We start from the raw sequence: 15409 nt of genomic DNA, 5'->3' as shown, positions 1-15409 counted from the left end.
TCCAGTGATCAAAACTTTAAAAATGCATGTTCCTGCACTGGTGAGGAAAGGACTAAACAAGTAGTATACTTAATTCCTAGCCTAGTCTGTTTAATATAGCCTGTCTAATGCTACTGTATGAGTTACCAGAGATTCCTGGGAAAGCAAGTGCTAGACAAAGAGTGTGGGGCTTTAAATTACTCGGTAACATCTATCTGTACTTTTGTGTATTTCCAACCCTCCAGATGAATTTTCTGCATTGCCTCATGGTAGTGCCTCACCTAACAGCTGCTTCATGCATTCTTCTGTGCCCAGTCATGTTACTCAACTCAGACCCACACAATTGTTAGAGGTAAAAAAAAAAAATCATCTCAGTGGCATCCTTTGCCACTGGCATCTCTGCTTTTGTGCTGCTGATCCTGCCTGCTTGGGGTCTGTGTGAGTCAAAGCTTGGCTTAACTGATGCATCTGTTGTCCTTTCTGACCACATTGGCCCTCTCAGACTTGCTGCGCAAGCCAAGTTTTACACAGCTGGTTGAGTGGACTTTGAAGTACCAGGCTCTGTACATGATCTAAGGTTTTCTGCTCTTTGTGAAGCTGGTTGCCTTACAGGGCAGTGTAGAACCAGTGGTATAATCCTCATTATCTGAGAGTTCTCAGAAAATCCTCTTTCTGCTTAAGGTCTTAATTGAAGTCATTAAACACCCACATGCATATATGTGTGGATTAACTAAACACTGCTGTGGCATCATCCATGTTTCCTTAGGAAATCCTGTTCCTAGGAGCATTGGCAAGCTTTTCAAAGGCTTGAGTCCCTTCTCTTCTCAAGAGGAAAAAGGATGATGAAAGGTTCAAAATACAAAAATCATAAATATAGCAGGAAGCATAGCCTTGTAGATCAGTTTGTTCATCCCCCTGCCAGCGAAGGAACCTTCTGCCTGATCTTTTCTCCAGTCCCCTCTCCAGTTCTGCCCATGTGATGGGTTTCCCTTGTGTCCCTGCAGCACTTATTCCACAGTCTACTAGATCTGCCCATTAGGAATGTTTTCTGAGGCTTAATCTCAACTTTCCTTTGTTCTAGTTTATTCCGTAACACCATGGACGGTGCTTGAATTGATGGGACTTGGAACTGTGCCTGTTTTCACAGAAAAGTGCAGAGCTATAACAGACGAGATGACAAAGAAATTAAAGGAAGTAAATGTGAGTTTGCCAGAGGCCTCTGTTTTTGAGTATACTTGTTGTTGTATTTGTCATTAGGAAATCTCTGAAGTCCTTCTCAAGGATTTTGAGCATTATTCAGCAGGTGCCAAGTATCCTAAGTCTTCCCCCATTGCCACTGAGGCTCGCAGGCAGTTTAAAGAGAAACTTCCAGAGGAGACAAGTTTTGATGTCATGTCCAGAGGTAAAGGGAAGAGAATGGCTAGCCCTGAATATTGGACTACAAGCCATCATTTCAGCATTTCTGACCTATCTAAATCCCCCCAAGATCAAAAAGAATATGATGCCCCCTAACTTACACCAGGTTTTTTTCTCCAACAAATGGAGCGATCAATAGAAAAGCTAGAGTGGTTGAATGATGAATTAATCTGGGTCTATTAACACCAACATTTCACAGGATCTCTCCTCCTGCCACTAAATGCCCAACACTACCAGGGCGTGCGGAAAGGTATGAGATGAGGAACAAAGCAGCCATGTCACATAACAGCTACTGAAGATACTGACAGCAAAAAAAAGTGCCTCTTACCTGGTTTGTAGATGGGCAGGGTGTCTTGTCAGGGTTTTGTCACAGCAATTTTGAAGAAAGAAAGGAAAGAGGGGAAAATATTCTTCAAGTGAGAAATGTCTTCCAAAATCGATGCGAGAGGGGAACGGGCCGCACCATCCACTAACCTACGTTTGCTTGTTTCTTTGAAATGTGACCTATTTCCTTGTTGCACAGGAAAGGAAAGAAGAGAAAAAAAAAAAAACCTGTGTAGCTCCGAAGAGTGAAAGAGCTCTGGGACCTTCTTATTGCCAGGGCATGGGTCTCCTATGGAAGAAACCAAATCAAAGGAAGGTGGTGAAGAGCTGTTGTTATTTAAACAAAGGTATTGGGGAAAGACATTGTCTGGAGAGCAAAGCTCTCTTCTTGCCCATTGAACAGATGTTCATGGGGAAGTGAGCCTCTTTGCACAAGCCTCTGCCATGCCATGGTGTGTCCCTTGGAAGTCACAAGGAAGGGAGGAGAGCTTGGTTTCTTTGGATTTGCCACACCCAGACCAGAGGCTACTGAGAAGGGCCCTCTGAGTAGGGCTGCTTTGGAGTGATGGTTTGTGATGGTCAAGGCTTAGGCTCAGGAACCGAAGAAGCCTCTCCTAGACTCCTTTTCTTGCTCTGCTTTCTGATTAGCTCTTTGTAGTGCCAAAGTAGCCATAACGCTAACAGCTGGGCCGGGAACCATCCAACACCAGTCCCACCAAATGGTGCTCATTTTTGGCAGGGTTTTCAGCTGGTCCTCAGGGCCATGTCTCCCTTTCCAGAAGGGGAAAAGTTTCCATGTTTGATCACCGGCTCTGGTAAACAGCTCACTACCACCTGGCAGTTCATTAGCCTGGAAGAGATGGGTAAAGGGTCAGTGTTCAGTGCCAGCTTTTGGTGACTGGGGACAAAGGATACAGTGCTGTGACCTCTCTGCTGAATGCAAAGAGGTGTGCCAGTGAGATGGATGGGAAATCCTGAAGTGTCTTGCTGTTACAGGCAGAAGACTGTAGTATAGAGGTTGGGACTATGGCCTCGATCGTGCAGGTTGAACTTGCTGATGTTCAAGACTGATTGGAATAAAACCATACAGTAATAGGGTTAGATATGCAAAATGCAAGCTATTCTTGAGCATTACTCAACTGTATGGCATTTCATTGCCAAATCCCCCTTGAGGAGCCCTTTATTTACATTTTGAGGTGGAGCTGTACATGATGTTTACTCAGAAATCCATATTAAAGGTTTTTCCAAGAACAAGGTGAGATCCTGAGATAGAAGGGATGAGTCACTTAAGCAGTTTAGAACAGTGAAAATGCAGCATCCAAACATACACGACCAGTGCAAGGAGAGAGCTCTCAATTCTGAGAGCTCACCTGTGCATTTTAACTTTGCCCAAAATCCCCACAAAATTTAGGCAATGTACAGTGATCCTGATAATTGCTTTCTGATGCTGTGCTTTCGAAGCTAGCGGTGGCTCTTTCAAGCTTGAGTTATAAGTTTGGGAGACACCAACCCAATTTTATCTAACACCTGGGATTAATTAAACTGAGCTTTACTGTTGGGCAATTTGGATGTTTCCACACTAGTGAAAAACCAAAAACATTTGTTTACAGCTGGCTTCACTTGCAGGTTCTCAACCTGCAGTATTTGGGCTACAAACAAAGCAGAGTGGTTTGTTTATTACAGCAGTAGCTAAAAGACTGAATGGAGTGTTGTTGTGTTAGGTACTGTACAACCATAAAAAGGGTTAGTCAGTGCCTAAGTAGCTAGTCCCAACATGGACTTGGGGCCAGGCTGTGATGTAGAGCCAGCGCTGGGAACTTTGCCCAGGCTTTGCAGTTTAGACATAGCAAGAGAGTTTCTTTTTATGTACAAAATGGTCATACAGAATTACTCCATCAGGCCTCAGCATTGTTCCCTGTGTGTTTTAATGGCAACCAGGACAATTTGCAGCTTTACAAGCCTTAAAATGAGCACCAGGCTCAGTACTATGCAACCTGGTGCTGCAGCTGGGCATGCTGGATGCATTTGGGCATCAGCCAGCACCACTGAGAAGCGAGGGCGCCAGGTTTGCCTGGAAGCACTGCTCTTTGTTTTTCCCCAGGGTTCAGTGCATCATCCCTGCAGGGTTTCTACCAGTCTGGTGCTGAGCCTGGACCTCACAGGATCTGAGTGTGCAGCCTCTGCCACGTGTAGCCACAGGAGGGTGCAGTGTCACCAGGCTGCTGAGTGTTGGGGACTGGGTCCTGGTGCTGTGCAGAGCACAGGGCTCCCCTCCATCCCAGCAGTGAGTGAGGATGCAGGGGAGCCAGAGGGAGATTCTTTCAAGCATCTCCTGGAAATGCATCATCATCTCCTCATCCTAGAAAGAGAGGAGGTGACTGGCTGGCACTGTTTGATGTTGGAGATGAATTGTAGTGGCTGCCGGTTGCCTGGGAAACCTTTTTTTTTTCTTCTTCAGGCGGAGTCCAATACCCTCTGCCTCTTTTCTGTGAGTATCTGATTGAGGCCTTGGCTTGGGAAGGTGTGTGCAGCTCTGAGGTGGCTCCATCACCCCTTCAGAGACAGGTCCAGACTGGAGCAAGACCTAGTTTTTGAGGTAAGGAGTTGGCATGGCCTGGTACGAGTATGAGAGGGTCCTCAGAGCAGTACTGCTTTTGGGTACAGGGCTGAGGAGGGGTTGGCCCCAAGCACACAGGTTGTGTGTCAGGAGTCTCTAACACTGCATCCAGGAGGGACTGGAGCCACACACATCAGGGAAAAGCAAATTTCTCTGGTAAGGGAGAAGGATGGGCAGCACCAAGCTGCTCCCTGCTGAGCAGGGAAGATGAGTGTCTGCAGCCTCTGTCCCCTTTCATTACGCACCAAGCATGTTTGGAGACAAGCTTCAGCAGACGGAAAGCCCCTGGTATGGCACTAGGCCACGCTTTGAGCATTTAGTTTTTCCCTGGCCAGAAGTGGCACCATTCAATTAAACCCCAAATACTTTTAGTTACAATTTTATGTATGTGCTTTGGGGGCTCAGACAATGGCTAGCATGGCCTAGGGAGGAAGGAAACTGCTCTTTCCACCCAGCCAGGGAACCAGCCAAAAATCCAGCCCAGCAATTGCAGTCCCTTTGAACTCCGTTTTCAAATGGAGAGCCAGGCCTTTCCAGTCTGAATGCCTGTGAAGAAGAGTGGTCTTTGTGCTTGTGCTGGGATGCCCCAGGGCTGGGGCAGCACTGAGAGTGGAGCTGGGAGCTGTGAACTCCCACCATCAGGCATCTTCTGGGAGCAAAGGATGTTTTTCCTTGTTTTCTCAGGGCTGTTAGCATGAGCATACCTACAGGGCAATACCAAGTACTTTGAGGCCAGCAGAGGCTCAGGAGGTCCTTCCCAGGCATCTCCTGCTCGGGTCACACTGCTGCACCATCCAAGGAGTGGAGTTCAGAGGGCTTCAATAAAGGTTTACACAAATTCATGGAAGAAAATTAATTATGGCTGTTAAATGCAAAGATACAGCTTCTGGCCTTGGTTCAGCCTTGGATTTAGTTTAATGGTAGCAGGGAATGTAGGAGGTTATACTGCAAAAAGTACCACAGCTGCTTGCTTTTTTCTTAATCCCTTTTCTTAGGCATGCCATGGCCAGCATCTGTTTAGGATGTAGGGCTGGCCAGGCCTTTGTGGCTTTTCCTTTTTCCATTCCCATCTAATGGTCAGATGGTTACAGACTACAGCTGGGTCAGCCTGGGTGGCACCCAGGACCATTGCCAAGAGCCCTAGCTGCCCAGGCCTGCCCCAGGGCCGGATCCTGTGGATTTGGCAATGTACGTTCCTAGAAGAGCCACGGTAGAACACGTGGTCTGGAGGGGCTGGCTGTTCTGCAGACTTGGCATCCATGCCATGCTTCACAGGGTGTAAACCCTCTACCCCCCTCCCAGAGTCCCCCCTTGCAATCTGCTCCTGAGCAGAGGGGTCTCACATTCAGGGAGCTTGGTCTAAGACTTAGGTTACATCCTCCCCTGGCAACTTTCCACCCCTTTACCCTTCATTCAAATTCTCTTATAGTAAAAGATTCCTTGGGGATGATTTTGCTGTCCCTCTGTCCCCATTGATGGGCTCAGGCTGGAGGTCTGCTGCTTGGTGCTGCCATCCTTTCCCTGTGTCCTTCCCCAGGGCCCCTCTCTCTGTCCAGGGAAAAGCAGGGCAGCACATGGCAATTTGGAAGGGCCCATTTTTATAATATTTGCAGAATTGCCAGGTAATTGTCTCTTTACCAAGGCTCACATATTCATCTTTCTAATCTCAAAGACTACTTCAGAAGGAAGAAGGAAATGAGCTCCTGCCCTTTATTGTTGCTTATTGTTTTATGTGTCCTGAGAGGGCTTTGTTTTTAAACAAGCAGTATTTTATTTGCAATGTTAATTCTTTACTTTAGAAATGTATTGTCCTCTGCGGGACGCTCCATGGTGGCAGCAGAACAAGAGAAATTACGACATCACAAGAGCCAGCAGGGCGAAAATGATGTAACTCGGAAGGGAAGGGACTTCTTAAAACATTAGCAAATTCTTGAGGGCTTTTTTTAAATTTACAGTAATGTTAGGTATTGGCTTTAGAGCACAGCTGCCTCTGAGGCCGTTTCATCAGACACGCACTGCCTTCTTAAAACCATTTTGAAAGCTGTGGTTAAAACGAAGGATAAGAGTGCTGTTCATTGTTGGGTAAAAACCCAAAATCCTGGCTTGCTTTATCTGTTTTGTCTGCTGTCCGCCCCCATCAGCATGACCTCTTTGCTTTATCGCTTTTATTGGGATGTTTTATCGGCCAGGGAGCCGCCTGCATTGCCTCTGGGGCTCTGCTTGCAGCGGGGCTGCCCGGGGAAGATCGCTGCCTGCTCCTTTGCAGAAAGGCTTAGCCGATTAGTTTTATACTGTTGCAGGCAAGACCTGCCTTCTGCACTGATGTCAGCAGTCAGGGCGGGACTTTTACAGCCTTGTGGGTTTGAGGATTTTTTTTTTTTTTAATCCTGGCAAAATTCCTGAGCAAAGTTGTGTGGGTTTTTTTTTTTTTTGAGCAGCCCCTATACATGCTGCCGCCGAGCTGCTCTCCTATTACTGCTCACTTCCTGAAAGGAGACTTTTTAGCAAAGCCTCTAGCTCCAGCACTGCCTGGGTCTGACAGAAGGTGGTTATTGAGGAAGGCGACATAAACCCTCAGGCTGGAAACTTTCTGACACGCGCAGGACAGAGGGGGAGAGAGAAGCTTTTGGTTGCTGCTGGGAAAAAGAAAAAAAAGTTCAAGGATTAAAAGGGGAAAAAGAAGAAAGAAGGGAAAACACTAGAAAAGGTAAAACACTTTAAAATAACTTTTCCAGAGAAGACTGAGGTCGGAGTGGGGTGGTCTGGGGTGGTCAGAACGTGAATGTTCTTTGAAATCAGAACTGTCTCCCTGGAGAAGGAATGAGCCTGAAGAGCAATGCATGCTGGAAAAACATTTATGAGAATGAAAACCATGTTCACCCTTCTCCAACATTCAGAGTTTCCATAAAAATGCAGGATTGTGTTTCAAAGTGTCTGCAGACAGCAGGAGTCAGGCATCTGCGCTCTCGCGCTGCCTCCCTCACCTCCCCCATCCCCACACCGCTCCACTTTTTTTTTTTTTTATTGCATTAAGCTATCTGGTTGCATGTTTGCTGCTCTAAAATACCGTTCTCTTATGCAGAGCTGCCGTGGGTGAAACTCTCAATTACAGAAAGCAACAGCTATAATCCCTATTGCAGAATTATACGTTCCTTGCTGTCTTCATTCCTGAGAATAAACACATACTGCACTCCCTCTCCCTCTCTCACTGTCTCTCCCCATCTTCAAGAGCTGCCAATGCCTCTTTCCCTCCTGTACGATGTGGTCTGAGGATTATAAACTGTCTGTCCTGAGAAAGTTGCAATGTCATTAACTTTGTGTGCATCACCAGGCATTTGGCCCCGTTGCCCTAGTCATATATTTCTTTGCTCTGATTATATTTTAAAGGTTTTTTAAAAAGATCAATCCCTCAGAACATGTTATTTTAAACATCAAAGCAAATATTAGTGATGGTGAAATGCCAGAAGATTATCTCATTAGAGCTGAAGGAGCTGTGTTATAAATAGAAAGGAGTTTATAAAATAACCTTGGCAAATATCTTCCAGAGGGGAAGAATCAAACCAAGAGGGAAGCGCGGAGCTGCGCTGGTCAGAGCCGCGCTCCGGGGCAGGTACCCTGCTTCGGCGCCAGCCCCGGCTGTGCGGCAAAAGTTAAAATTTCAAATGGAGGCTCGTTTTTTGGGGACTCTTCTGGTCAAGCGCACACAGGGATGTAAGCCTCAGGGCCTTTGTTTTCCTGTTTCAGGCCATGCCAATGCCCATATTGGCTGGAGATAGCCTCACCAGAGACCTGTTTCTTATTCTGTTCATTAACGTTCTCATTAGCAGAGCTCATGTGGTGACAGCGTGCGGTCTAGTGCATGGCAGGTGATAGCAGGAAGATTTTTAAAGCGTTTGTTCACTTCTGGTCTCCCCTGTGCTGCAGATAGTAGAAGGGGAAATGCTTTGTCAGGCACCCAGTTAATTCCCAGCCAGCGCAGGGGTGTTCCCTCTGCTTGCCGTAGCCTTGCCCGGACTAGTCTGAAATGCCTCTGTCAGTGAGGCTTCTTCCTCCAGTTCTTGGGAGGTTGTTCCAGTGTCATAAAGTTTCTCCATATATGGAACACGCTGAGTGCTCCAGTTGCTCCATCCTCTGCTTCCCGTTGTTCCTGCTTTGCCCCCACAGCAGCACCCTCTCCTTTCCTTCTCCTCCTTAGATCCCTCAAACCTCCAGCGCTTGTCACTGCGTCTCCAGTTGCATTCCCCAAGGAGCTGCTTGTTGGGTGGATAGGAGAGGTCCTGTCATCTCCTGTAAATCATGCTTTTTCCAGATAAGACTCAGGGGCTGAACTGTTTCATTTGGCAGAGGAAGACCCCGATAAGCTGCGACTGAGCGAGCAGTTGACGGGGTGAAGTAGCCCTAAGAGAAGGTATTGCCTGCTCAACATAAACAGTGTCTGCCAGTCATGCGAGAGGCCCTTTTAAGTACCAACATGCAAACCTGTAACATGAGAGGCTCTGTTATCGCTGATGGCTCAAGGCCACCCAGAGAATGTTACAGGGAGGAGTAAGTGTGCTTATCACACGAAGCCCTGGTCCAGAGACCAAGTGAGAGCAGCTCCATGGAGGGCTTTTCAAGTGCAGGTTGCATCAGGCCCACCCAGGGGATGATTCTGTTCAAGCACTTATCTAAAGCTTATCTGAAACCCCCAACTCCAAAAACTACTTTTCTTGCCAAGTTTCCAGCAACTAGTTAATTCTAAGCCAGAAACACCGCAGGATGTGTTTGTCATGTCCTGTCCTGCCTAGATCTCAAGTTAACACAAATGAACTTAAAACAAACAGAATTTGGACCAAATTTGTCAGGTTTTCAGAAACAATTCACTGGTGATTTGGATTATGTCAGCTCAAATGTGCTGAAGATATGCAAGTCCAGAAATATTTGCTTGACCCTACTGCCATAGGAAATGTTTGCAGGGCGAGCAGTTGCAAACATTTCCTGGGAATCTGTAAGCAGGTTGGATCTCATGCGGTGATTGGGGAGTGAGAAACACTGGAAAACCACCGGCCTGGATACAGACTAATTTTTCAACACTGAAGGAGGTTTTAAAGGGATACCATCAAAGCAAATTTTCCATCTTGGTTACTGTGAGTGCCTTCAATTAAATCTGCAACCAATTCAAGAATTGGGAGATTCTCCATTGAGAAGCTCTGCCAAAATATTTTAGCTCTGTCTGACTTCAGTGGAGCGATGTCAGTGGCACGTGTTAAGTGCAGGGTCTCCGTCCGGCTGGTCTGTTGCTGCTACTCTTACCTTCTGCATTCCTCCAGGCTGGGGGAAAGAATGCTCGGTGTATGCCATGTCTGGCTATTCAGCATCTTTACGCTTCTGTTTATCATTGCAATCCACTGTTATTGCTGTTGTGTTTCTTATTCTTCCACTGTAGCTTAATTTTTAAAGGGAAAATGAGTTAAAATGAATATATTCCTATGCAGTTCTGCAAACCCTTCTGAACTCAAATATTCATAAATGTTGGTTCCAGCTGAGCTGAACTTGTGGGTGAAATCCTGGCTTCCTGCTGTGGAGTTGTGCCACTGACCTCAACAGGACCAAGACTTTACCCCAAAGTGGCTTTGGTCAAAACCACAGTGCAAACGATGAGTTCACTCCTATTGGGGTTAGCGGCTCTTCATTCCCTGGCCATGAATGAAGGCAGCTCCTCCACGGCTGGGCACGCAGAAATGTACTCAGTGGCCTTTGGGCTGCAGCTTCCTTGTTAGGAAGCCACACATGCTTGTGAGCCGGCATATTTTCTGTTGCACTGTGCCATACCCCACCAAATCCAAACCATCTGGGCCATATGTTTCCCTGAATGGAGAACCTGCAGGGAGGGGAAAAAGGGCCCATAAACTCTCTGCACAGCAGATCTCACAGAGCTTGCTTAAGGGAGTTGGAGCCTGGAAATCTGCAGATCTTCCAGATCTGCAAGGGCTGGAGGGAGTTCATAGCCCAGTGCAGTCTGCAAGACTTCATCCTGCTGTGAGCTTCCCCTGGCATGTTCCTCCATGGTAACGTGTTGTGGGGTCTGTGGGTGCTCACTGTCACGGTCATGCTGCCTTGCACAAAGGGGGCCCTGTGCTCTTGCACAGACTGCCTGCTTGGCTGTCCCCAAATCACTTCTCTGCTTGCCTTGGTTTGTGAAATGACACGAAGCCAGTAGCATTCACCTGCTTGCAGGGAGACTTTGAAAGGCAGGGAGGGTGGCAGAAGCTTGGCTGTGTTTGCATGATACCCTCAGTGCCCTGGGAGGCTGGGTGCTGCCTGCACATCTGCAGAGGGGGAGTCCCTGTCCCAAGGTGCTGGAAGCATGCAGCCAAGCAGGTAGAGCGGATCAGGATGAGCCACTCTGGCCAGGCAGGGCTCCCCTCCCTTTGTGTCACCAACGATGCGGCCGCTTCTCTGAAATGGCATGTTTCTGGTTTCCTGGAAGGGCACTGTGGTCCAAACTGACTTTGCTGCTTTAAGGTCCTGCTCCACAGCTCACTGCATTTCCCCCAAGCCATTTCTGTAGGTGACTCCCTAAAACAGCCTGGATTTTGTCATCCAAACATGATCTAATGTCAGTTAACCCTGTTCACTGAGTGGGGTAGGACCAGAGATGATCTTGAGTCCCTTCCAACCTCAGTTATTCTTCAGTTCAGTCTGACCAAATCAACAACAGGTGCTGGACACAGGCAGTGCTGTGGATCCCTTCCCCAGTCCAGGGCTGTGCTACCGCTGGGTGTGGTGTTAGATGCTGCTGTGCCGTGGGGGTGCTGTGCTGTGCTGGTAGTAGAAGGAGCTGCTGACCTCTGTGCTCATTGCAGGTCCTGTGGTGCTTTTCATAGCCCTTCTGGGTAACACGAGTCACCTCAGATGCTGCTCTTGGGAAGCTCAGTGGGTATCTCTTGTTTCTCTGCCTTCAGCATATGAGACTGTGCCGTACCATGGATGCGTGTGGTGTGGCAGGCAATGAGAGGGGCTGTAGTGGTCTCTGCCCTCTAGCATAGCACTTCCAGATGCATCTTTGTTGGAGGGCCTGAGTACAGGTACAGCACTACAGATGTGTGTGGTATGGCCCTGCCCTAAGGCCAGCTTGTCAAAGGAGTCAAATTTAGGGTGCCATGCTTGGTGTGTGAGCTGTGACAGGACTCTGTAAGGTATACCCATGTAAAACATGCTACTGCTTGAACTGGGACAAACAGCACATCCCTTTCTCAGACCAGATCCCTCCTGGAGAGACCTGGTGGCAGTTATGCAGGTGAGTGGAGCTCAGTGTTGGCACAGGAGGGTGTTTGTCTTCATGCAACCCCAACGCTTGGTGCCTTGTGTTGCTGCGTTGTGTAAGCACAAAGACTGCTGAAGGGCTGCTGCAGGAGCCAGCTCTGCCGGGATGCAGATGGCTGCACCGGGCTGTTGCAGTGGCTGCATCTGCTTCCCTGCCTTGTCAGAGCTGTGAGTGCTCCTGGCCCTTCTGAGAGCCTAGGGCAGTTTCCTGGTATCCCAAGTGCAGCAGAGCTGTGTTTCTTGCTCTATGGTGGTGCAAGGGGGGAGCAGTAGGAGCATGGGGAGGGAGCTTCTTGTGCCCAGGAGATCTAGATTCTCTCCTGGCTGCTCTGAACCCCACAGAGAGAAGGGGTAGTTTTATGAAGGCAATCATGCAGTCATGGAGATGCCAGATATGAAACCAGCATTCACACATGGCGTATCTAGAGGTATCAGCAGTGCACGATGACATGCAGAGGGGTGTGTGGGTACTGAGCACAGATGTGCCTGCAGGTAGTGTGTATCCTCGTGCAAAGCCGCACACAACCAGCTGCAGCTGTGGCCTGCATGCATGTGGGTGACATGTGCGTACTGTCATGCATGGTGCATGTGTGTAGTTGTCAGGGGTGCTATATGGTAGGTGAGATGCACTTTCTTTTAATGACTGCTCGGTCATCTTTTTAATTCTGCTGGTTTGTGCACAGCTGAAGCCAGCGAGGAGAGTGGTGGCAGGGGGCCAGCAAGTCTGGGTTGCGTGGAGTGGCTCCAAACTATTGTATAAGTCCCGTCTGAAAGTGAACCTGCTTGGTGGAGTCATCTCCTTAAAGCAAAAGAAGTCCAAGGCTGGGAGCATTGGGTTGCTTGATAGCCACCTTATATCTGGCTCAAGTTGACTGGTCTAGCAGCTACATTTGGGCTCAGCCCTGGGGCTCGCACCACCCCGTGCCGAACACCCCTCCCTGATGATGATATGAGCTGGCACTTCTCTCCTGCTTTCCTGTTGAGGACCTCCGAGCATTTTACCACACTTGGAGAAATGCAATGACCCCAGCTTTCCAGATAGGGCCAGATTCTTATGTAACAGAGATAGTATTTCCAGAAAGCAAAGCAGTCAGTGTCAGGGAGAGGTCAGTGCTCCCAGCTCTCCACTCTTACACCCTCGCTTCAGCATGGGTTTCTTTTGCCCCTTTGCTCATGAAGTTAAAGATCCCACTGGATTTTGGAGAGGAGCAAGGGGGTAATTCAGTCCTTTCCTCACTAAGATCGCACTGAATAGACTTGACTGTAAAACAATTCTTGTGTTTAAAAGAAAATACTCCCACACAGTACTGGAGTGAGCCCAAACCCCTGTGAAGCTTGCTTGTACAAAGGGATAGAGGGTGTGCCCAGCTAGAGCACAGCAGGGCCTGGCGTGGTGTGCAGCAGTGAGCCTGTAAGAGTGAGATGGTGGTCCAAAGGCAGCGAGAGCATTCTCCTGCTCACCCAGCCTGGTACCAGGGTGCTGGCAGGAGGACGGAGACCTGGGCTCAGACCCCTCACTGCTCGGGTTCAGACCGGCAGCATCAGTCTGGATCTCCCATGTTGCTGGTGAGCACCTTTGGATGGGGTTGGATCTTATTTTAATAGTGTAAAAGCAGCATCTCTCCTCTGGGCAAACTCTAAGTTTGACCCTGCAGACGCTGGGATGGGTGGCTGCAAAGAACCTCTCTTAGGGTGAGGTGAAACAGCCCTTACAAGCGAGGTGGGCTGCAGCGAGTGTCGTGGGTCCCCTCAGCCTGGCGGATGCCAGCAAGGAAGAAAAAGGCAAAAGCTCTTGTCCTTACTCCAGTGTGGGCTCAATAACAGGAACAACTGGAGAGCTGGTGAGGGGATCCTAAAGGGTTGCTGTAGAGCAGTGTAGGCAGTAACCATCCCATGGCTGGAGGCTGCTGTTTTCTGGTGAACAGTGCTAACTACGTGTTTCTAATTCTTTGCTTGCCGTGCCCCAGAGAGGCCAGGCTTGGAGCAGCAAAGCAGATTAAGGTTCAAGCTCTTGTTTTCAGTTCTGCAGACCTGTGACTTTAACCCATTTTTTGCATTCTGCAGCCGATGCTCCTAGCAGTGAGCTGTTGACTAGCTAATGCTGATTTTTCTGGTTTTAACCCATAATGTTACTCTAGAGCTGCAAAATTACTTCCCAGTGGAAGTCGTGTCATGCTGGCAGGATGACTGCAAAAAGACTTCTGCCATCTGCAACTCAGCATGTTTTCAACTTAGCAGTCTGGCCAAATATTTTGTCGGGAATATCAGGACGGTCTCTTGCTGAAAGCCAGGGAGGTTTCGGAAAGCTTTGCATCCCCCCGCATGCTCACTGCCCGCCCGGCCTCTCACCTTCTGCCGCAGGAGGTGCAGTGTGGTGGGGGGGAGCAGCGCTGTTTACTCTGTCCTCAGGAACGTGCAGGAATGTGCCAGGAGCTGGGGTGGTGACTGTGCACGCATGAAATGCCCGCTTCCCCGGGGGAGCACAGCAGGCCAGCAGCCCCCGGCCAGCAGCAAGCACACAGATGCAACAGCAACCCAGTGCCCGGAGGGAGGGACCAGCTGATTGCCATACCCTGGGGTACACAGAGAGATGAGGAGGGAGGTAGAACTGGTGAGAAGTGATTTGGGAGAGGTTTCAAGGAAAGGAGGCAGGAATGTCATCATTGGCTTTCCTCATCCCCCGCTGCCCTTCCCTTCCCCTCCTTATACTGCAAATGGCAAGGAGAGGCCAGGGGTGCTGGTGGAGATGGGAGAGCTGGCGCTATGGAGTGCGGCTGGGTGTGTGTGTGTGTGTGGGGAGAGCAAGGAGATGCCCCCTTTGGCCATGAATGGCAAATAGGCCCTGTCCATCCACAGCTGTAAGGGCTGAGCTCTGATTTCTTGCTACGGTAGTGACTGGCTGACATTGCCTGCTCTTCCGATCTGGACCAAGAAGTCTGCTAAATTAGGCATGCAGATAGGCTGCGTGGAAGTTGATGTTTGATCGGCTTGGTTGAAAGTGCAAGAAAACGACTAATTTTCCTTGAAGACTCTGGTTTTGGTATGTGGGAGTTTTTTATATCTGGCCAGAGCTACCTGACTGTGTTTTCTTATGCCAGAAAAGCAGGCTTGGATCACTAGGGGTGGCTTTCTGCTAGCTGCCTTCGGATGCATGCTGGAAACCTTGATGCTAGAGGTGGCCACTGGCTCGTGCAGCTCTCTGCAAGGCTGACCACACAAAAGTGCTGTTGAGTTGTCTCTGGAGACCTGGGCAAGGCTCCCTTCAGCCGCTGCCTGGCAGAGCTCACCAGGGCTTTTGCTTTTAAGATGTTCCAGTCCCCAGTTAAACAATTTCCTGAGCCCTTGTGCTTTTTGTGAGCCCCACCATGAGCTCACTCTCATGAGGCGGAGATGGGGCTGGTGGTCTCAGTGTCACCTTGCTCTGACAGCACTCGTCTGCAGGTCAGGCAACAACAGGCATGTAGCAGTTTTCTGAGTGTCCCCTGAGCAGAGCAGCATGGGCTGAAACCAGGACAGTCCCTGGAGACCGTGCGGAGGAGTCGTCCTCCCACCTTGCAGCAGTATTTTGGGAAGTAGATTTCAGCTGAGGGTTTACAGCCAAAACTTGTGGGCCTCCATGAAGCAGCAACAGCAGGTGAGAAGGGGGCTGGTTTTTCAGAAAACATGGTGATTTTAGGATCAGCATCCATGAGCTACAAGCACTGTGAGGTTTGCTGTGTGGCCACAGTGGGCAGCTGTGATAACAGGCAGTAGGTAAAAGCCCACTGC

The 15409-nt window shown here is 49.0% G+C and overlaps 2 protein-coding genes across 5 annotated transcripts in view; one reads left to right on the top strand and one right to left on the bottom strand.

Annotated features, from left to right (window-relative positions):
• The window catches only part of LOC104043221 (tyrosine-protein kinase ZAP-70), a 29259-nt gene extending 27022 nt beyond the window's left edge, over nucleotides 1–2237 (bottom strand). The window contains exon 1 of the mRNA XM_064469404.1: nucleotides 1724–2237. The gene's annotated coding sequence lies outside the window, so the exon portion shown is untranslated. The remainder of the gene's footprint in view (nucleotides 1–1723) is intronic.
• Nucleotides 1–15409, top strand: part of ADAMTS10 (ADAM metallopeptidase with thrombospondin type 1 motif 10) — an 82445-nt gene that overhangs the window by 11283 nt on the left and 55753 nt on the right. For 2 of the 4 annotated variants that reach the window (XM_064469388.1, XM_064469389.1), the window contains exon 1: nucleotides 6764–7043. The exons of 1 other annotated variant lie outside the window; for it this stretch is intronic. The gene's annotated coding sequence lies outside the window, so the exon portion shown is untranslated. Of the gene's footprint in view, nucleotides 1–6763; nucleotides 7044–15409 lie in introns of those variants that run through there. One more of the 4 variants, XM_064469386.1, reaches the window with a different exon arrangement.

The sequence above is a fragment of the Phalacrocorax carbo genome, chromosome 19, assembly GCF_963921805.1.
Source record: "Phalacrocorax carbo chromosome 19, bPhaCar2.1, whole genome shotgun sequence".
Classification (NCBI taxonomy): Eukaryota; Metazoa; Chordata; class Aves; order Suliformes; family Phalacrocoracidae; genus Phalacrocorax; species Phalacrocorax carbo.
Note: the sequence above shows the minus strand (reverse complement) of the source record. Positions and strands in the feature narration are given on the sequence as shown.